Source organism: Lycorma delicatula, chromosome 3 (assembly GCF_047948215.1).
Source record: "Lycorma delicatula isolate Av1 chromosome 3, ASM4794821v1, whole genome shotgun sequence".
NCBI lineage: Eukaryota > Metazoa > Arthropoda > Insecta > Hemiptera > Fulgoridae > Lycorma > Lycorma delicatula.
Window position 1 is genome coordinate 215,996,573 of NC_134457.1, and position 24,019 is coordinate 216,020,591.

A 24,019-nucleotide genomic window follows, 5' to 3' on the forward strand; every position below is an offset into this window, starting at 1 on the left:
AGTACTTTAGATGGTGTTTCTAACAATGTCCATTCTCCTTGTTGATTCCACCAGTAACACAATATCATCTGCAAAGCGGATACAATGTATGGATTTTCCATTAATTCTGATTCCTTTTGTTTTATCTTTCGTTTCTAGAATAGCTTTTTCAATAAACAAATTAAACAGAAACGGTGGCAGTGGACAACCTTGGTTGACTCCCCTTCTTATTTTGGCCTCTTTCTTTAAGCCGTTGATTTCAATCTCCGTTTTCTGCATTTTATACAGATTCAAAATCAATCTTCTATTTCTCCAGTCGAGCTTTATTTCCGTCATTGTTTGAAATGACAATTCCCAATCCACCTTGTCAAAGATTTTTTTCTAATTCTACAAAAGTCAAAAAGGTCTTCCTATTAACCTCAATTCTTCTCTCTAATAATACTCTCAGCGCTAGTATCGCCTCTCTAGTTCCCTTCATAGATCTGAAACCGAAATCGTCTTCTCCCAAATTTGCCTCAATTTTCCCTTTTATTCGGTTTCTAACAATGTTTAACACGTTTAGCAAAAATAATAAAAGAATTTAAAAAGTACTGTTAACAGGAAAATACAAAATTTCAAGTGGTTAGAAGTTCAAAATGAGAAAATTTTGAGATAAAGAAGAAAGAATTAATATAAAGGATTAAGAAATCGGAAAAGACAGTAGAATCTCGGAAATAAAAAATACATATTTATGTCTTAGACGATTTGGTAGAACAGATGAACAGAATAATCTACACTGCAGATAAAAAGAAGTTCAATGCAGCAAGTATATACGTTTTATTATTTCGGATAAAAAACTAGCACGATTATAAAGGAATGGAGAAATCAAAAGACGCTAGTCAAATGACAAAAAAAAATTCTACCAAGCCGAACACGTATGCAAATGCATTTACTTTTTCACGATACACAAGTACATTAAAACCCATATATAAAATAATTGTGGGCAAGGTTACAGTACAAAAAAGATAATCCTCAACTGGAATACTCGTTCTTAATAGAACAACAATCATCCTATCCAAGCTTAGTACGAAAAGAAGTGGGAAACTAAATAGCTTAATTCCCGTTGTCTTATTCTCCGAGTCAAATATATTGTTATAAATTGGAGTATATACCATCAAAATGCACGTATTGGCTCTACAAATTCACCATGCAGACTTCCTGAATCGTGGAACATCATTAATTTCAGAAAAAAAATCAACTACATCTGATGCTTATTATTGACCGCGGTATTTTGCATGCGTGTGAAGAAAGACTAGTACAAATAATATAAAAAAGAAATTAATGAATCCCTTCCGTCAAGAAATAATTCATTATTACGTAACTTCTCTTAATTAGTAAGGAAAAATCTCATAGTTGCAACAATCAATTTTAAACTTTTCAAAATTCTTCAAACGATTTAAGGAATTAATTAATACATATGTCGTAAAAACAATCGTTTAAAAACATTTATTAGGTCAGGAAGATCGAAAAACGGTAGATACAAATTCATAAATACACACACACACACACACTCTCCATCAATTCTCGAAATAGGTTCCCAATCATTCCAAAATTTTATTTTAAATAAACAAACGGAAGTATAATTTAAAATTATACGAAGCAAATAGAAATAGATAAACAAACCAAATTTAGAATTAACATTTTTTAAATATACCAATTTTAAATTAATAAATTTACATAATTACTATATTGTTTTTTTTTTTAATGGTCAGATTAAATCTGTTGGAAGAGTTACATTATCTATTTCCTGTCCGAATAAAAATAAGTATAAAACAATAATAATTTATTCGTTTCACACTGTGAAAAAAAGTCATAAAAATAAATAGTTAAATTATTAAGAAAAACTGCATAAATGAATTTGTAATTCGACATGAGATAAAGTAAGCGCGTGAATACTAATAGTTCGTGTTAATATAAACAAACCTTTATTGATCATCCTTACTCGAAACTAGAGTTAAAACTATTTCATTCTTTAAATATAAAATCCACAAGGTCGAGTTAAAAATTACACAAAAAATAAATTAATAAAAAAAAATCATTATAATTAATATTTCTTCTAAATGAGAGCGAGTGAGGGTGACAACGGCATATAAAGTATCTTTTTAAATCGTTTTATTAGCGCTTTACTAACTAATACGGCAAAGCTTTTATTTAAATTTACTCTTTATCGTATTAAATAGCATAATAATTTAAGTAACACTTAATTAAATTACACGTTTTATAAAATAAGTTGACAGCGTCAGAGAATCTGTTAATTTATTAATTAAAAGATAAAGTTTTAAATGCGGTAAAGTTATAAATAACTAGATAAAAGTCTTATCTTTGATACAGTACTACACCTCGGGATTCTACGACGATCTTACTACATAAAATTATTAAAACAAAAGGACATCGTACTCGACGCCGGTTAAAATAAATGTTTTTCGCATTGACCGACATTAAGTTTGTTTGTAATCTTAGGTATCCCAATTTTTGCTTTTTGCACCTAAATGGTTGTTAATAAAAAAAAAATTCCTTAAATTACATTAAGTAATTAAGAAAAATGTAAACTTTTGAAATATTTAGGAAACGACAGAATTAACTAAATAGGTCTTGAATGACGGCTTCCATTTATGTAAAATTAAGATTAAGTACCACACAAGTAAATAAATTACTATTTAAATGTAACAGCACTTACGGTAGTATAAATAATGTAAATACGAACCTCTTTATTCAGTTTCACCCTCCTACGGACGTTTACGGGAAATTCCCGAAACATATTTATAGGATTTAGTCATTAATGTGTGTACCAAATTTTGAATCTCTATTTGACAAGTTAGAAATCTTCACGGGAACCAGGGAATCCAAGCTTATCGTATTTTACTCATTTTCGTTGAAGGTTAAAAGGGAAATCTCGGTTTTTTTCCTAGATATAGTCGGAATGCTTTCGAAGTTAAATTTTATTTCAATTACGTCGCAAAATACAGTATAAGGGATCTATGTAATCCACTTTCACCCTTTTTCATGTAGTTTAAATTGAAAACTAAAGTAAAAAGACAATAAAACCACTAAGTTGAAACACAAAAATCCTACATGCGTTTTCATAGAATATTAGAATTAACATGTTTGTTAAATTTACGACTGGTTTTTGACGGGAAAAATATCGGGTTTTTCTGATTACCTATTCCCTCATGAGATGTCATGAAAAATACATTACTAGTGCTTATTTACTATCTAAGGGGAATACCCTTATTAAGTTTTAAGTTTCCAGCGATTCAATATCGAAGTCATTAAGGATTGTTAATCGATAATTCTGCTTACATTCCCGCCGGAATAAAAGCGCGAAATTTTACCTTCAACTCATTCGAGAAACGGCAGACTTTACGGTGAGCGAGTTAACGAGAGTTTTCTCGATTACATAAGTACATTAGTTTACACCCCTTTTTTTCTTAGGACTTTAAAAAATCCCTTCATAGCGGTAGCTAACACGCTAAGTAGAACCTATCTACCAAGTTATAAGTTTCCAGCAGTTCCGGCATTTCAATTTAACCCCTATTTAATGTAACCTCGGTAGAAATTAGTTATTCCCTAAATTCAAACCCAAAAATTTCCTAAACTAAGATTTGAAAACGTATGGGTTTTCATCAACGTAATTTGTGCTCGGTTTTCCTAAAAACTTCCCTTGGAAATTTTTTTTTTGTCTTCAGTCATTTGACTGGTTTGATGCAGCTCTCCAAGATTCCCTATCTAGTCGTTTCATTTCAGTATACCCTCTACATCCTACATCCCTAACAATTTGTTTTACATATTCCAAACGTGGCCTGCCTACACAATTTTTCCCTTCTACCTGTCCTTCCAATATTAAAGCGACTATTCCAGGATGCCTTAGTATGTGGCCTATAAGTCTGTCTCTTCTTTTAACTATATTTTTCCAAATGCTTCTTTCTTCATCTATTTGCCGCAATACCTCTTCATTTGTCACTTTATCCACCCACCTGATTTTTAAAATTCTCCTATAGCACCGCATTTCAAAAGCTTCTAATCTTTTCTTCTCAGATACTCCGATCGTCCAAGTTTCACTTCCATATAAAGCGACACTCCAAACATACACTTTCAAAAATCTTTTCCTGACGTTTAAATTAATTTTTGATGTAAACAAATTATATTTCTTACTGAAGGCTCGTTTAGCTTGTGCTATTTGGCATTTTATATCGCTCCTGCTTCGTCCATCTTTAGTAATTCTACTTCCCAAATAACAAAATTCTTCTACCTCCATAATCTATTCTCCTCCTATTTTCACATTCAGTGGTCCATCTTTGTTATTTCTACTACATTACATTACTTTTGTTTTGTTCTTGTTTTTTTCACGCGGTAGTTCTTGCGTAGGACTTCATCTATGCCGTTCATTGTTGCTTCTAAATCCTTTTTACTCTCGGCTAGAATTACTATATTATCAGCAAATTGTAGCATCTTATCTTTTCACCTTGTACTGTTACTCCGAATCTAAATTGTTCTTCAACATCATTAACTGCTAGTTTCATGTAAAGATTTAAAAGTAACGGAGATAGGGAACATCCTTGTCGGACTCCCTTTCTTATTACGGCTTCTTTCTTATGTTCTTCGATTGTTACTGTTGCTGTTTGGGTCCTGTACATGTTAGCAATTGTTCTTCTATCTCTGTATTTGAACCCTAATTTTTTTAAAATGCTGAACATTTTATTCCAGTCTACGTTTATCGAATGCCTTTTCTAGGTCTATAAACGCCAAGTATGTCGGATTGTTTTTCTTTAATCTTCCTTCTACTATTAATCTGAGGCCTAAAATTGCTTCCCTTGTCCCTATACTTTTCCTTAAACCAAACTGGTCTTCTCTTAACACTTCTATTCTCCTCTCAGTTCTTCTGTACAGAATTCTAGTTAAGAGTTTTGATGCGCGAGTAGTTAAGGTAATTTTTCTGAATTATTTACATTTATCTGCCCCTGCTTTCTTTGGTATCATGACTATAACACTTTTTTTGAAGTCTGACGGAAATTCCCCTTTTTCATAAATATTACACACCAGTTTGTATAATCTATCAATCGCTTCCTCACCTGCACTGTGCAGTAATTCTACAGGTATTCCGTCTATTCCAGGAGCCTTTCTGCCATTTAAATCTTTTAATGCTCTCTTAAATTCAGATCTCAGTATTGTTTCTCCCACTTCATCCTCCTCAACTTCCTCTATAACACCATTTTCTAATTCATTTCCTCCGTATAACTCTTCAATATATTCCACCCATCTATCGACTTTACCTTTCGTATTATATATTGGTGTACCATCTTTGTTTAACACGTTATTAGATTTTAATTTATGTACCCCAAAATTTTCCTTAACTTTCCTGTATGCTCCGTCTATTCTACCAATGTTCATTTCTCTTTCCACTTCTGAACACTTCCCTTTAATCCACTCTTCTTTCGCCAGTTTGCACTTCCTGTTTATAGCATTTCTTAATTGCCGATAGTTCCTTTTAGTTTCTTCATCAATAGCATTCTTATATTTTCTACGTTCATCCATCAGCTGCAATATATCGTCTGAAACCCAAGGTTTTCTACCGGTTCTCTTTATTCCGCCTAAGTTTGCTTCTGCTGATTTAAGAATTTCCTTTTTAACATTCTCCCATTCTTCTTCTACATTTTCTACCTTATCTTTTTTACTCAGACCTCTTGCGATGTCCTCCTCAAAAATCTTCTTTACCTCTTCTTCCTCAAGCTTCTCTAAATTCCACCGATTCATCTGACACCTTTTCTTCAGGTTTTTAAACCCCAATCTACATTTCATTATCACCAAATTATGGTCGCTATCAATGTCTGCTCCAGGGTAAGTTTTGCAGTCAACGAGTTGATTTCTAAATCTTTGCTTAACCATGATATAATCTATCTGATACCTTGCAGTATCGCCTGGCTTTTTCCAAGTGTATCTTCTTCTATTATGATTTTTAAATTGGGTGTTGGCAATTACTAAATTATACCTCGTGCAAAACTTTATAAGTCAGTCCCCTCTTTCATTCCATTTGCCCAGCCCGTATTCACCCACTATATTTCCTTCCTTGGAAATAACCGAGGTAATTCCAGTTGCTTAAATAAGTTGTACTATTATAATTTAATCTGGAGATTATTTTCTAAAAAAATGTGAACCCGATTATGGACAGTGAGTGGGGAAATTTCAAGTGTTTACATGGATTTAAATAGACACACAAATGAAGGTTGGTTAATGATTATACGAGGTGTGACAATAAAGTAATGAGACTGATTTTTCTTTGCAAGATGTGGCAACCCTGCAGCTTGCGTAGGCACACCATCTTTGACCTTGGTCTATAAGCTACTTCTAGTCCAAGCGGCACATTGATGCAACCGCTCAGTCGTGATTTGTGCTGTAGAAAGTGAACACGTGTTTGTGTCTCTCGTCACAGAAATGAAACCGCGAAATATTGCGCAACGGTATGCCATTTATTTTTGCGTTAAATCGGGTGAAAACGCTACGACAACTTACGGTAAGCTTCAGACGGCTTTTGGAGAGGAGGTTATGTCAAGAGCTCAAGTTTTCGGTGGCATAACATTTTTAGCGAAGGCAGAACGAATGTTGAAGATGAAGACCGCAGTGGACGACCATCAACCTCACGGACAGATGTCAACTTGACCAGGATGCGTGAAATCGTACGATCTGATCAAAGATTATCCGTGAAAATGATCGCAGAAGAACTCAAAATCGATCGATAAACGGTTCGTCTAATATTAACTGAAGATCTTGGTATGAGAAAGATTTGTGCAAAAATGGTCCCCAAAAATCTCACACAACAGCGAGAAACACGGAAAAATGTGGCAGCGGGTCTGTTAGAGCAAACGGAAATCAATCCAGATTTGTTGAGCCGTGTTATCACTGGCGATGAAGGTTGGTTTTTTCAATACGATCCAGAGAAAAAACGCCAAAGTTCGCAATGGTGCTCAAAGGGATCACCCAGACCAAACAAAGCTCGCATGTCAAAGTCAAAAGTGAAATGCACGCTCGTGTGCTTCTTCGATTCCAAGGGAATTGTTCATAAAGAGCGGGTGCCTCCTGGACAAACAGTTAACCGATATTTCTACAAAAAAATTTTAGAAAGACTTCGTAAACGAGTTCTTCGTGTCCGTGCCGACATTGCTGATAATTGGATTCTGCATCACGATAATAAGCCATCCCATACTGCTCTGACAGTACAGCAATTTTTAATCTCAAAACAAATTTCAGTAGTACCACAGCCACCTTATTCACCAGATATCGCTCCGTGCGACTTTTTTCTATTTCCAAGAGTCAAAATGGTGTCCCTTGACCGCCATTTTGACTCTTGGAAATAGAAAAAACAACACAAGATTTCCAAAAAGCTGTGACGAGGGTCTTGGAGGATATTACAAAAGATGAGTTCCAGAAATGTTACCATCAACGGCAAAAGCGCGGAATAAGTGTGTGCAATCAGAAGGGAACTACTTTGAAGGAGACAACATTAAACATGACTAAAACGGTAAGCAACATTTTTTTCACATCAGTCTCATTACTTTATTATCGCACCTCGTGTGTATATATATATATATACTCGCCGGTCGGGGCTCGCTTCGCTTATCTGTCCGTTTAGCCAGGGAACTCAGACCCCCTAAACCCCCCGAACCCAGGCGAACCCCTCAGCCGACCAAGGGACTATCCGGGGCATAGCCCAGGGCCGCAGAACTCGCTTCGCTTGCTATTCCCGTCTGCTCCATATGTCCATTGCTGAGGTCCAGAACCTCCGCAGTGTTTGTTACCCCCGTGATTGTGAGAATACTGATAAATAACGATTGAAGTATTCAGGCTTTATAAAAATCTGAAAGAGAAACTAACTTATAAAAGACAGAATAGTAATAACTATGGTGACTTTTCTTGTCAAAAGTGTTGCACTTATGACGAGACAAATTCATAAAGTATTTCTGTTGCCACGGCTACAGAAATATAATAATGAAGTAAGATAAATCTTTTTTTCTTTAATGTATATCTTTAAATCACGCCTTCACCGCGAAGGGGGGTCAGGGTCTCGATCTATGACTTAAATTCTCTCCTGGGATAACACGAATGTAACTTGCTAATTTGAAAGCAAATTCGATCGGTTTTTGCGTGATTCGAGAACAAACGTACAAAAAGTTCAGCTTTATATACAAGCTAAAAATAAATTACGAAATAAAAAGCAATATAAATTAATATAACTGTAAGGATTTATACGAATTGTTACTCAGGTTAACAATTACGTAGAATCTTTGTAAAGCGTTGGAAAATGTAAAGATCGGAAGAAAAGAGAAAACTGTTTATAAATTAATTACTTAAATAATTAATTATACTTTAAACTAAAAACTTTTGAAATGATAAACAAAACCAAATTTTATAAATGTAACTTTTTAATAATTTATTTTAAAACGTTTCAGTTGACCTTGCGATAATTCTCAATGACTTTTGCATCTGTTCTCATACGACGGTTTTTCTTTTACTTACGCAGACATGTAATTAAAATTAATTAAAAGGTGAGGTGGATTTTAGTTCTGTTTTCGTTTAATATAGCACTGTCGTGTATTTTTATGTATTTATATAATTTATAACATTCAAAGTGGTTTTTTTTAATTTTTATTATATATATATGAATGCAATATCAAAATTGCTTTATCAATATTACTAGATTTGCGTTTACAACATTGACAAATGTAGCTAGAGAGGGTTTTCAAGTATTTTTCGCATTATTGTGTATAACTGCATCGCATTCGACCAACGTAGAACCCTGTACAATCGTAACAGTTGAGTTTACTTTATTTCTTTTTTTTTTTTTGTCTTCAGTCATTTGACTGGTTTGATGCAGCTCTCCAAGATTCCCTATCTAGTGCTAGTCGTTTCATTTCAGTATACCCTCTACATCCTACATCCCTAACAATTTGTTTTACATATTCCAAACGTGGCCTGCCTACACAATTTTTCCCTTCTACCTGTCCTTCCAAAATTAAAGCGACTATTCCAGGATGCCTTAGTATGTGGCCTATAAGTCTGTCTCTTCTTTTAACTATATTTTTCCAAATGCTTCTTTCTTCATCTATTTGCCGCAATACCTCCTCATTTGTCACTTTATCCACCCATCTGATTTTTAACATTCTCCTATAGCACCACATTTCAAAAGCTTCTAACCTTTTCTTCTCAGATACTCCGATTGTCCAAGTTTCACTTCCATATAAAGCGACACTCCAAACATACACTTTCAAAAATCTTTTCCTGACATTTAAATTAATTTTTGATGTAAACAACTTATATTTCTTACTGAAGGCTCGTTTAGCTTGTGCTATTCGGCATTTTATATCGCTCCTGCTTCGTCCATCTTTAGTAATTCTACTTCCCAAATAACAAAATTCTTCTACCTCCATAATCTTTTCTCCTCCTATTTTCACATTCAGTGGTCCATCTTTGTTATTTCTACTACATTTCATTACTTTTGTTTTGTTCTTGTTTATTTTCATGCGATAGTTCTTGCGTAGGACTTCATCTATGCCGTTCATTGTTTCTTCTAAATCCTTTTTATTCTCGGCTAGAATTACTATATCATCAGCAAATCGTAGCATCTTTATCTTTTCACCTTGTACTGTTACTCCGAATCTAAATTGTTCTTTAACATCATTAACTGCTAGTTCCATGTAAAGATTAAAAAGTAACGGAGATAGAGAACATCCTTGTCGGACTCCCTTTCTTATTATGGCTTCTTTCTTATGTTCTTCAATTGCTACTGTTGCTGTTTGGTTCCTGTACATGTTAGCAATTGTTCTTCTATCTCTGTATTTGAACCCTAATTTTTTTAAAATGCTGAACATTTTATTCCAGTCTACGTTATCGAATGCCTTTTCTAGGTCTATAAACGCCAAGTATGTTGGTTTGTTTACTTTATTTCAAAGAAAGTTATTACCAGCGTGTTTGGTTGAAGATTTTGTTAGCGCGTAATGATATTTTTCTTGTGAAGATCACAAATATATTCTGATTTTTTTTTTTTTTTAAATGTGTTAATTATCTCTTACTTTTTGCTCGTTTAAAAGTTTATAATTTCAATAATTATACTGCCGATCGTCACGGACTAAAACGTATTATATATACTATTTAAAATATATTATTTACTCTAACGCTAATTATGAATACGTTATTTCAGACCGTTACAGTATTCTATTCTTTTTTTCCAGGCAATAAGAACGACCACAAACTTTACGAGAAGTTTCCGCGTTTGAATCGTTGTTTATTTATTTTGTAACTAATTACAGTACGCATTTTAAACAAATGTACTATTTAATAGTAACCTTTAATAATGCAGAAATTCAGTCGGCATTGTTTTATTCACTTTTTGCATTGTTTCTACGGTCGTAAAGCGTAAACAAAATTTATAACTTGTTGACTAAGAAATCGTCATGACAAAATGGTGTTTTTTTTATCTGATAAAATGTAAACACCATTAATATCACAAAATATAATAAAATGGTTATTTATTGTCGTCAATAATGTCACAAAATAAATAAGGTGTATTGATAAAATGTTTTAAAATAAAAACTGCGTAAATAACAAATTATTACCGGTACGTCGGTACGTAAATAATTTACGTACTGTAAATTATTTTTTTGTCCAGTACGTAAATAATTTACTAAACGTCATTCCCAAATCGTTCTCCTATATTTTTCCAAGACTTAATTATAATGAGACTTAATAAATTAAATGTTTTAAGCGCTTGAAAGTCCTTCCTAGAAACGTTTGTCCTTATTGTCATAGATGCAAATCACAAATCTAGTAACGTGGATAAACAATATAATTTATTATTTCGTTATTTTTCAAAATAACGAAATAACTTAAATTCAACTTTCGTATAACGCTGAAACTTAGCTAACGTATTAAAAACATACATCGGAATATCTATTCAGAAGGAAAATCTTTTTCGTCAGAAACGACTAAGTTTATGTAAAAAATTTTAAATAATAAAATCTGCGTATTTTGTTTAATTAACAGCTGAAAAAAGTACCGATTATTATATTATGGATATTGCACATAATTAATTAAGAAATAATAAATTTTAAATTAGACATGACTCCAAATTTTACGACTCCCACCGATTTGATAAGTAATTTCAAACACAGGCTTCATATTTCATTTTTTGCATTGACAAGGTTTATTTCATAAAAAACTACGGAATTTGTTTCACCAATAAATTATATCTTTTCATAGGCATATTATTGCAAAAGCATAAAAACAATCAAAACACAAACAAAGGTTAAAAAAAATAATTAGTATACACTAAACGTTTAATTTTAACCAAAACGGTATTATAGGTAGCCAAATTGAATAACATCCATAAAATAAAAGACAAATTTGTTAAAAATTAACATGTACTAATAATACAAAGCAGAAATTAAAATTAAAGTACAGTTAAAAAAAAATTCCGGTACCGGGAATCGAACCCGAGCCTCCTGGGTGAGAGCCAGGTATCCTAGCCACTAGACCATACCGGAGCTCGATAGAATGGAGCAAAATTATTTTATTTACATACTCATCCTCCACAAGACAATAAAACTTAACTGTCGTTCAAAGTTGAATACGCAAATCAAATTATTCTAAAAAACCTTATTAATTTTATTCTGTTAAAATTAAATTGTATTGTATTTAGTGACACGCATGTATATACGTACGATAAAATATATAAGAACTTTTTTTAGACAGCAGTGCACTCTATGAAGGATTGAAAGAACTCTCATTAGTTAGAAGTATTAACAGTCCCATTTATATTGTTCTGTACTCAATTCAACCAGATAAACGAAAGCTTCTATGATAATGGCCGTAGTTGACACAAAAATAAATGAAAAAACAGCAGTGATTATTAATTCAAAATAAAATATATATATATACAACGGCAAACTGCATAAAATTATAGCAACAGGATAAAGTTATTAACAAAATTAATTTTTCCCAATTACCGCCTAGTTTTTATTCACATTAAGTACTTTCATTAAAACCTCCGTTCCACATAATTCTGTTTTGCTTTTATAAAATTCAATTCAAAACATTAATATTACAGAGAAATATAATTCCTATCTCAGTCAACAATATAAAATTACTGTATTGATATTACAATCTGTTTTTGGATAATGAAAATATTGTTTTTGTTACCATAACGTGGAAAACAAATTTATTACATTAAAAGATATAAAAAAATAAATTTTATATTCTGTTAATTATAACACATAAATATTTGAAATACTTAGCACAGATTTAAATTACTTTTAAAACAGACATTAACAAATAAGATAAAATAATTAATAAAAAGTTTAATATTTATAATACAGTAGAAGTTTATGAAATATGGAGTGCGAAAAGCAAATTGTGAAATATTTTGCATCAGAATGACAAACAGAATTTTTATATAACGCTTACTGTACATTTAGAGGCATATAGAAATAAACAAAATAAACTTATCATGTTAGAGAAAATCAATAAATATTTTTAATTAAAGAAAATATTTCAATATTATAAATCAGTAACAAGAAAACTAAATCCTATACTCTTAAAAAAGGCAAAATAAAAATAATTAATGAAAAAGTTAAATTTGAAAATGGTATTTGGATTAGGAAAACATTTTATTTAAATATGATACAAAAAAACAAGTTTGCTTATCTACTAAAACAAATTTTAATTATAGTAGAATAGTTAATTTTACATCAGATACTCTTAAATAGTAAAAATACAAGTACACCTCTGCAGTTTTAATATTTTAAAGTAAGTTTAATTAAATTTATATTAAAAATAAAAAACTTCTGATGAAGCAGAGTTATCTTTGCTGAAAGTAATTAAATAGGATAAAAACAAAATTATTAAATGAAAAAAATTAATATTATAAATAACACTGGGGAACAAAAATGATATTTTTTTGTCTCGGTAAGAAAAATATGTGATTCTGATAATATTTTTTCTCCTGAATTCAAATATGATATCGGTTTTACCAATCATGCAAGGTTTCCAAGAGACAGGCATTTATAATTTCAAAAATTTTAATACTTCTGCATTCTACACAATAATCAAACATTTGACTCGCCTAGAAAGTAAGAAATGACAATTTTCTGCTATATTGTTTTGCCTGTGGAACATCTCTCTTGATGGTCCAACAATATTCGGCCAGTATATTAAGGTTCCAATTATCTTGATATCTCCTTTCCGTAGCTGAAATCTCCTGAAGAAAACATTCCCCATGCTCATCGCTTACTGCGTCACGATTTTCTGGCAAGAAGTCTAGGTGCGAGTGCAGTAAGTGTACATTTAAGGACATATTACAACCCAAATTTTTATAAGATGTTATAAAATCGTTGACAATGATTTTCCACAGTAATTTTCCGCCTTTCAATTTCCCAAAAAACACTAAGTAACATTTTTGAATCCTTGCCAAGCTCCTTTCTCGAGCGGATTCAATAGTTTCTCAAATTTTCATCATGCATCACTAATAGTGATCACTAATCGCTAATAGCAAAATCACTATTAGTGATTTTACATCACTAATTTTAGGAAACTTCTGTTTTAAGTACATGAAATCAGGAGTATTGTCCTTAGCCTTCATGAAATAGTTCATTAATCCTAGTTTGATATGTAACATTTTTAGGTTTACACAGTGGGTCATGTTTCACATTTTTCTGTTCTTCAGGAATGAGTGATTCACATTTACGCTGTTCTTTTCTAATGAAATGATGTTTTTCTGTCCCTATTGCCTTATACACGCAAAAAACAACACCACTTTGTGTAACCAAGCTGCAGACCAAGAATAAGAGCAATTACCTTCAAATTCATACTGAAGCTTTTCCAATATAAAGTTTTCATATGTTTCTTTCATACTAGCAGAGTGAGCCACAAGTACTGATGGAATTTTTTTGCCATCGTGCAGAAGAACAGCTTTTAAACTAACTTTAGAGGAATCAATGAAGAGGCGCCATTCTGTTAAGTTATGTTCATAACACAACAAATGTCATTAAACACACTAAGCCATTTTCTTCAGAAAAATAAATAGTCTTTAAATTCAGAATGACGATTGTGATAAAATATCTCTGTATTCCTTTGAAGAAGATTTCATCCTTTTAGCCTGTTTTAGACTGTTTTTTGGATAACTTTAAATCTCATATGAGATTGTTAAGATTTTCTTGTATCAGTAAATGAGGCTCAGATGAACTGCTTTGTTCAAAAGTTCTATCACCAGAATCTGTTTCTTTTCTTCCTTACTTCTATCAGACTCTGAGTTGTCTTCATCTATTGTTCTGGAGGCTTTGGTATGGGCAATTCTTTGCAGTGTTGAACTGGTCTCATTGCAGATTACAAGTTAGGGTACATTACTATATGTTTTGATTTTGACGTAATCCCTTTGTTAAGAAGAAATAACAGTCACAAAAGTGATCTTTGGGTTCCCTCCAAATCATAGGGATAGCAAATGGCATATGGCATGTGCCATTTTTCCATGCAGTGAGAAGCCTAGAACACGACAAACAAGAGATATGTGGGGCTCAGGCCCTTGTTTGGTCTCCAACTTTACAACCAAAATAAAGTTCATAACACTTTTTTCTAGTGGATTAAGGTTTTGCTTTTTAAAACTTGGGCGTCACTTCACCACGTACATAACAAAAATTGTTAGGATGATTTAAACAAACTCTAGGCATTTTGTAACTAATGACTAATTAAAAGAAATAAAGTTTTAAATATTCAATACACAATAATTCAGACACACAAAGCACTCACAATGACATGTTTACTGGTTCACTATCCACAGCTGGCATCGTTCTGATGAATGTGTGCTACACTAGATCATGTTTGTACATGTCTATATTCTTTTTTGTCACTTCTAGACTTGTAGTCATATTCTTATACTGTACTTAATAGATGATTTCTTACATTAGTATATATATTTTTGGTTATGTATTTAGGCAATTTCATTAAGGGGGGTTAATAAGCCTAATTTTTTTGTGTCAGTTATTTCGCATGAAATCTTCAGAGCAGGTAAACAGAGTTTTATGAAATTTTATACGATGACTTCTGAATATGGGTCATTTATGTAATTTAATTTTGGTTAAGATTGTTCAATGAGGTGGAGAGATACAATCTCAATGAGTCCCACATCTCAAAATTTCACTCAAAGAGTAGAATAATATTTTTTATATAATTTACTTGCATATTTTATACTTTAATGTTCCAGTAATTTTCTTTCTAGTAGTATTCTGTCAAAGATGAAGCTCTCAGTAGCCAGAGGAACTCTTTACCAATTTTTTTTAATAACATTGAAGCAATCATGTATGATTTCAGTAAACTTCTAGTACTGGTCTGCTTAAACAGACCAAGTATGTAATATGGTTACGTACTTTCAATTTATTAGTTATAGAATGTATTTAAGCTTTAATAGAAAATTGTTTATCAATAATTGTTCCCATCCTGAGAAATGATATTCCTATCTCAAGCTAGATGCAAGTGAAAGTATTACATTAGTATAATGGTATATATATATATATATATATATATATATATATACATTATACTTATAATGTATAACCATTATAATAATGGTATCATATATATCCATTATTATATCGGCTAGATTACATTACTGGTATTCGGTTGCACATGATCCGACATGACAACTTCAGAAAATTATGTCGCCAAAGTTTTCCCAAGAATAATAAGCAACTCCTACCAAGCTTGCTAGACAGAGCAAGTAGGAAAGTGTTTCCTTATCTGACATTACATATTAGCATATCAAGCATATCAATGTATTACAAATAACAAAGATGGACCAATGAATGTGAAAATAGGAGGAGAAAAGATTATGGAGGTAGAAGAATTTTGTTTGGGAAGTAGAATTACTAAAGATGGACGAAGCAGGAGCGATATAAAATGACGAATAGCACAAGCGAAACGAGCCTTCAGTAAGAAATATAATTTCTTTACATCAAAAATTAATTTAAATGTCAGGAAAAAATTTTTGAAAGTATATGTTTGGAGTGTCGCTTTATATGGAAGTAAAGCTTGGACGATCGGAGTATCTGAAAAGAAAAGATTAGAAGCTTTTGAAATGAGGTGTTATAGGAGAATGTTAAAAATCAGATGGGTGGATAAAGTGACAAATGAAGCGGTATTGAAGCAAATAGAAGAAGAAAGAAGCATTTGGAAAAATATAGTTAAAAGAAGAGACAGACTTATAGGCCACATAATAAGGCATCCTGGAATAGTTCCAAAAAAAAAAAAAAAAACATATCAAGCCTACCAAATTGCAGGTGGTATTCAGCTATACAAGAAATATCTTAATTTCATTCACCACAAAGACTGGCTACATAAAAGTTTTACTCTAAAAAAAAATCAACCCGGGTGTCTGGGTCCTGGAATCAATCCCTTAAAGTTTGACAAACACCTCCCCAGACCCTCTGTATACAACGCTTCAATTCAACAGGGCATTTTTTTTGTTTTTTTGTTTTCAGTCATTTGACTGGTTTGATGCAGCTCTCCAAGATTCCCTATCTAGTGCTAGTAGTTTCATTTCTGTATACCCCCTACATCCTACATCCCTAACAATTTGTTTTATGTATTCCAAACATTGCCTGCCTACACAATTTTTTTCTTCTATCTGTCCCTCCAATATTAAAGCGACTATTCCAACGGGCCATATTGAAGTAATAATGACTATCTTTTGGACTACATGTTATCTGTATTTAAATAATTTCCGAAATACCAGAAGTTTGATAATTAAAAAGCCAGCTACTGATCTATCAGTATGGTTCAGAATTTTTGTTTTTTCCCAATATTTTGTAATATAATAAATCTCTTAATGAATGTAATGGAAAGTTTCGCATCATATGTTGTATATAATGGGATATTGAATATAAAAGCGTTATAAACAGGTCTGCCATTTTATAAATTAATAATTTAATTTAACAATTTCTAATTTTAAATTAATACACTCAAAAAAATAATTACAATGGTTTTTAGAATTATTAAATATGTATTATTATATATGTATGTTAATTAACATATATATATATATAATTTGATAGGAGTAGAATGCAATGACGTAATGATGTTACAAAGCAGCATGCACTGTTTATTTTTTTTATTATAACTAGTAAATAAATTCAGTATTGTACTAAGGGCATTAATGACTACAGTTGAGAATCAAAAGTTGGACACCTTTAGTGTATCAGATGGGCAAGCTACCTTCTATATTACCTAGGTGGTCACTAAAGTAAGATGGTTCAAAAACCGGGATGATAATTACTACTCAAATTGATAATTCAGATTAACCAATTTATAATTTATTGTTACTTAATATGCAGTATTGAACAACTTTAAACGAAATGGTGTTCTATTTGCCAACCGTCAGAATTGTATATCAGATTAAGTGGTTTGATTGTTTTTTTTCGCATTTATACATGTTTCATTTAAGAAGTAAAATGAAACTCCAGTACTATTAAATTAAACGGATAAAAGTATTCTACTGTATTTTACATGAGTTTTACAAATCCAAAGGGAAATATCTATGAAAGTGCACTAGAAAACAACTGTTATCAAATATTTTTTAAGTTTATCCTTTAAGCTTATTCTTTTAAATGTGTAATAGCATTTAAAAAAATCCTTTTTGACTTTTTGAACCTTTATATTTCTTTTATTTTATGCTAATTTCCTAAAATCATATTTACTATAACTGATATCCTACATGATATGTATTACACACCTTCCATTTTTACTCTGATATCGCTTACAACTTTTACTTTGAACACATCAATTACAAATTAACCAACCTCTCAAATCGAAAAAATCATTTTATTATCGATAAATATGTTTAATAGTATGTAAATTCTTATACTGCAATAAAAAAAAAAAAACATGGGGAGAAAAAGAGTGAACTGGTCTAAACAGGTATTGAAATAAAATAACAGATTGAACGTTAACTCAAAAGAACAAGGCCCAAAAAAATATGTAAAAAGCAAAAATACATATGCAATTTGATCGTTGAACAATTATTATTACTATTATTGTTATTAGTAGATATAAAAATATGTGATACATTTACTAATATAAAACTGGTACAAAAAGGTATATAAACTGACTTTAGTTGGTATACAACACACTTGTATGCCTACTTATACTTTACAACTGAATTGGAATCGTAAAAGGAAAATGATATAAACTAAAATGTAATTACTTTTCTATCCATTTGACTTTATAAACAGAATCATTGGTTTTTGATAGACTTCAATAAAAGGAAGAGGTTTTCTATTCGATACATATTATTTTTTGTGTAATGCATGTTCAATGGTAACAAGCAGCCGATTTAAATTATTTTTTTATTTTTTATAGAGCGTTTCCTAATGTTCATATAAAAATACCACATCATGACACCACCTTATGACAGGTGATCCTATCATAAGCTTTTTCAAATAACTAAGTGAAAGATCTTCTAAAGAAAAAAGAACTGGATTTCCTACATGGATGATTTAAAAATATATTTCTCACGATTCTGCTGTGAATATTTCCTAGTACCGGATATTTGTAGCATAATGATACACATTTCATTTCATTTTATATTCATCTTCATTTCATTTTATATTCAAAGTATTTTAACGTGAAAATTAATTGGAAAACGTATGGTAAAAATAATACGTACTTTTGCATTCCAGAGAACTTTACCTTTTTTTTCTTATTTTTTATATAACATTTTTAAATTCACAAGGGGCGACTGGCATTCGCCTAATAGACGTTATCTCAGTCACACCCGTGAGCTGTGGTGGCGAATAAGCCCACCCTAGCTTACTGGCCCCCCCATCAGGATCCCTCCTGGGTCATCAGAACTCCCTGATCTTTCGCTTCTGGAAGGCCAGGGTGTCCCTCCCCAAGAGGACTGCCCTTCCTGTACCTACACCCACTCAGGGTCTGGGTAATGCTCCCCACATATACCCCCGTCCAGCGCGCCTGCTCTGCATACCTTGGGGTCCTCATTGCGTCATCAGCACGCCCCAACCCAAGCCACCCTTCCTTGTGGTTTGGACCCTGGCGCCCTCAGCAATGAGGCTGCCCCCTGACCCAACATGGTTCCTTGTTTCAAACTCAGGTTCCCATATATTTTTCACCCTTTTTTTCCCCCCTAGTATATATGTATCAGCATTTTCGCTATAGCTAAAACACCATCCTGGCAGGAGGTAGTGTCTGATCGACTGCTATACACACAAAGAAAGATGGCACCTTTGCCAAAAAAACACAAACATATACAATCCAGATCAAAAAACACAATATTAAAATACTAGTACACTATCAACAACAAATTACAACTTGTAGCAATCACTTCTTATCGACACAACAATTCGGTGGGAAGTGTTATGTCACCAAGGTATACACCATGCAGGCTCAGCCCGACACATGTGCATCAAGACCGGTTTGAAAGATTACAACCAGCGGCACAAACAAATATGGATTACAGTTTAATATTAAACATACAATAAACATACAAATACACCTATCACAAGAATAAATTACACATTCCAAGTCACCTATCAACGATGCAATAACCCAAAGGAGGGTGTCATTTACCCAATACATACGCAAGTGCAAGTTCCTCAGCGTGAATAGAGAACCTTACCTAACGATCAGCAGTAGTCTCGATCTCATTTTTCCCCCATTCATTGTTCTATTTTATCCATTTACCGACCATCGAATTTTCTTACAAGCGACTTTTTTTTTTAGAAGATAAAGTATTTTTTAAGCTTACTAAGATTTTAAATAAGAAAAGTAATTAATTGCAAAATAAATTAAAATAAGTTAAAACCGCACAAATTGTAATTTTTCAATTAGTCTCCGAATTTTGAATATTTCAAATCGATCCGAAATTAAAGGTTACAAATTGTTAGTAGATTTTACTTTCCCAGCTATTCTGTTTGTTATATTAAGTATGTTAATAAGACTCAAATTTCTCAGGTCAGGGTTTTTTTTCATATCTTGACGTTTCATACTTGCATATCTTGTACGGATGTCAAGAAATGTATGTCGGACCGATTTGGATGAAATTTGGCACGATGATTTCCGTAAATGCGGCAAAGATGCCGTCGTTTTATTTTGATCACGATCGGTCAAAGGGAAAAAGATAAGGACTTCATGGATCCGCATCTCAAAAGTTTACAACAGTAAAATAATTTTATTTACATAAATTATTCGGGTACTTACAAAATTTAACGTTCCAGTAAATTTTCCTCGTAAGTAGTCTGTCGAGGACGAAACCCTCGGTAGTCAAATCTTCGCCGGCATTTTTAATTTCGCGGAGAATTTAAAACTTATTTAAAGCAGTATTGAAAAAGTATTAGGTTTAATTTCGGTTAGTTTTTTACGGTTATGTTTGTTTTTTTATTACATATTATCTAATTTTAATATAAATAGCAAATATATAATATGTTCAAACAATACGTATGTATTTACATACAATTTAACTGTATGTATAATAATAAAAATAATAATATACGAGTATAAATACAATTACATATGAATATATATATAAAAATAATTCTAATTAACACCGATTCCTGAATAAGGATAAACACAAATCTGCATCGTACTAGAGTAAATTACCATACATCAGTCAACATATCAATTGAAAGAATAAGAAAAAACTACTATAAAAAACACACGGTTTCTGATGTCGGGATTCCTGTTCGGGGCTTTAAAAACAATAAACAACATTTCCGACATTCTTTAACGTGTAATATTACTCGGGTGCTATTCTATTAAAAAGCGTCGTCAAAAAGCAACACACAATTTTTAAAAAAATTCTAGCGCAAGGAAGACACTCTTACACACTCTAAATTCAAATTCGGCTGGAAAATTGTTGAATACCTCAAGAGGCTGAACGAGAATGAAGAAGGGGCTCAAAAGCAAACGCAAATAACTGCCGCCGGATAATTTTATTAATCTAGTACGATATCTCCTCATCAAATAATCCTACCTAGCGAAACAAAAACGAAAATATAATTTAACTTTTTTCTAAATTTCAATTCATCACATATGTACCTTACCTGTGAAGGAACGTCATTTGGCTCTGCGTACGAATTTCACCTCCAGAATAATATCGACTTAAGTAAAATTAAAATGTAAATAAACGATGTACCAAAATTTCAAATTAATTAAAATCGAGTAAAAGAAATATGTCATATATATATATATATATATATATATATATATATATATATATATATATATATAACACTCTGTATGTAGTGAGTGTTTCTAAAATGGTGGTCTGGCTATACTTTTTCGATTTCTACTTGTAAAATTAAACAAAAAGTATCCTTAGGAAAAACGGCAATTTCTCCTTCGTTCTCCCACTGTCCGCCATTTTGTTATTTTTATACAAAAATTTATATCTCAAGTTCGGATAGACAAATCACATTATTATTTGGTATGCGTCTTAGTAATAAAGTTTTAAAATTAGCAAAATATCAGGAATTAAATACTTTCGCAAATAAGAAAATAGCGGCCATGTTTATTTTTCAATCCATTATATCTCTGTAAATATTAGTTTTATCAAAATTAATATTACTTGCTTAAATATTAAGTCTTTTATTTTGAACAACACGACATTTTATTTTTTTAAATCGGTTAACAAATAGCCGAATTATGGCAAAAAATTGATGTAATTTTGTGTTTGTTTTCATGTCCTCCTCTTTACATTCAATTCGATTAAATATTGATTGTTTTTATTTATTGTTAATTCCAGTATTGTAAATTAGTATCAAATTAAGAAATAATTTTCTCACGACAATAGACCTAATAATTAAAACAATAAAAAACTACCTGTGATAATTTTACGTTAATTATTGTAGAACATTAGGTGTATCGTTAAAACTTAACGTTAAACTTATCAAGAGATGTTCAGTGTCCACCATTAGAAATTACACAAGTCTCCAGTCTTTTTTTGAGATATTGTCTTAACCGTTCCATTCCGGGAGTATTCCTAATTTCTTGAAATTCATTTTGGATTTTTTGTTGAAGATTCTCAATGTTGAGTTGAATAAAATTGTTAATTGATAGTCATTAAAATTGTCTGTCCATACGTTCAGAGAAAATCTTTGTTGACGGCTACTTTGGAAGATACCATGAAGATTTTTGTCCCTCCAGACACGCTGGTTGTGATAGTTTTCAACACCATTCTTGTTGAAAGAAGTTTCATTTTTACACTGTTAACGTGATCAACAGAAATAGTCGCTGTATAAAATTATTCAAAAGTGAAAAATTAATATCGATTGTTTTATTATTATTATTATTTAATATTAAATCTTATTGTGAGTCAATTATTACTTAATCTGATACTAATTTACAATACTAGAATAAAAACAATTAATATTTAATCGAATTGAACATAAAGTGGAGGACATGAAAACTGAAACAAAATTACATCAATTTTCTGCCATAACTCGGCTATTTGTTAACCGATGTTAAAACATAAAATGTCACTTTGTTCAGAATAAACGGCTTAATATTTTAGCAAAAACATACATTTTGACCGTGTGCAACACGATCACAATTTTCGATAATTTAAGCGATCGGTCACAATTTCATAGACACTTCTTGAAACTTGAGGGCTCTTCAGATAGCGAAGAAATCGTAAAACGTCTGCTCTCTCTCGCTTTTTCGTTAACTTTTGTGTACCAATTCTTCAGTAACGACAGAAGGTCGTCCATTCCGTTCCTCAGCATGAACATTCTGGCGGCTATCTTTAAAAGCTCGTACACCATTCCATCGCTCATAATGTTTTCTCTACACACTTCAGCGATCTGAAGATGAATTTCAGCCGCTTTCACGCCTTTAGCAATAAGAAAGCGAATTACACAACGTATTTCACAATCGGCGGGATTATCGATCAGGAGAGGCAATTTAAATACCCATAAACAAATGTAAACAGAGTCGAATATTTCCGTAATGGCGTCTGTGGCTTGCCAACAGATGCGGATACACAGTGGGCATGTGTGTAATGCCGACCGCAGCGTAGCAGCGGCGGAATTTCAAAACGGTACTTTTAAAATACGCCTCGTATATACTAATTACATGAAAAGAAATATTATTGCAAAAACTATACCCGCAAGGTGGCGCCAGTGTCGAGATATTTTCGAAGCAAACAAACAAATATACATACAGACCTTCTTCTTCTATATATATATATATATATATATATATATATATATATATATAAAAAAGGCAATGTTCATATGTGTGTCCGCTGTAGACTGAAAAACTACTGGATCGATTTACGCGCGGGAAAATGGGAAAAAGGGCAAGGAGGAAAAGGGATTAAGGGGTAGGGGAAAATGAAAAAAGGGAAATGGAAAGGGGGTATTGGAAAAGAAATAGGGAACAGGGAAAAAGGGAAAGAAATAGGGAACAGGGAAAAAGGGAAATAGGATAAAAGTGAACGGGACTTTGTTAAGTCCCGTAATGTTCAGTTTTTAATGTTTTATCAAACTTTCAACTGTATTAATTTAATCTATTATATATATATATATATATATATATATATATATATATAATAGATTAAAATACGTATGTAACATATATATATATATATATGTATACTCAAATTTAGTAATAGCGAAGCATTGCCGGGTCAGGTAGTTTAAAATAAAATAAGGTTTGTTCAATTTCGATTAATATATTACCGGTTATAAACGCGTTCAATACTTAGCGTTACGAGTAGTGCAAACGAATGAAATGCAAAAGTTAGTTCTTATTCGTAATTTATCGACTACTTTCAGCCGTAAATCTTTAATTCAAGAATATTTTATAAGAATTTAATTTTAAACAAAAGATACTGTTACAAAATTATAATGCCGCCGAAACTGCAATAGATCCTGCGTTCATTTTGACTAGTTTTGGCAGACGCCGAAAATAGGCAAAATGGATTCAGGGATGGTCGAAATGGATATTTCCTTTG

General features: G+C 31.8%; 1 protein-coding gene and 1 non-coding gene across 2 annotated transcripts in view; both read right to left on the bottom strand.

The window, feature by feature from the left end:
- Nucleotides 1-24,019, bottom strand: part of LOC142321308 (uncharacterized) — a 283,695-nt gene that overhangs the window by 141,836 nt on the left and 117,840 nt on the right. The window lies entirely within an intron of this gene.
- Nucleotides 11,478-11,549, bottom strand: TRNAE-CUC (transfer RNA glutamic acid (anticodon CUC)). The gene has a single exon. It is a non-coding gene; the product is annotated as a tRNA-Glu (tRNA).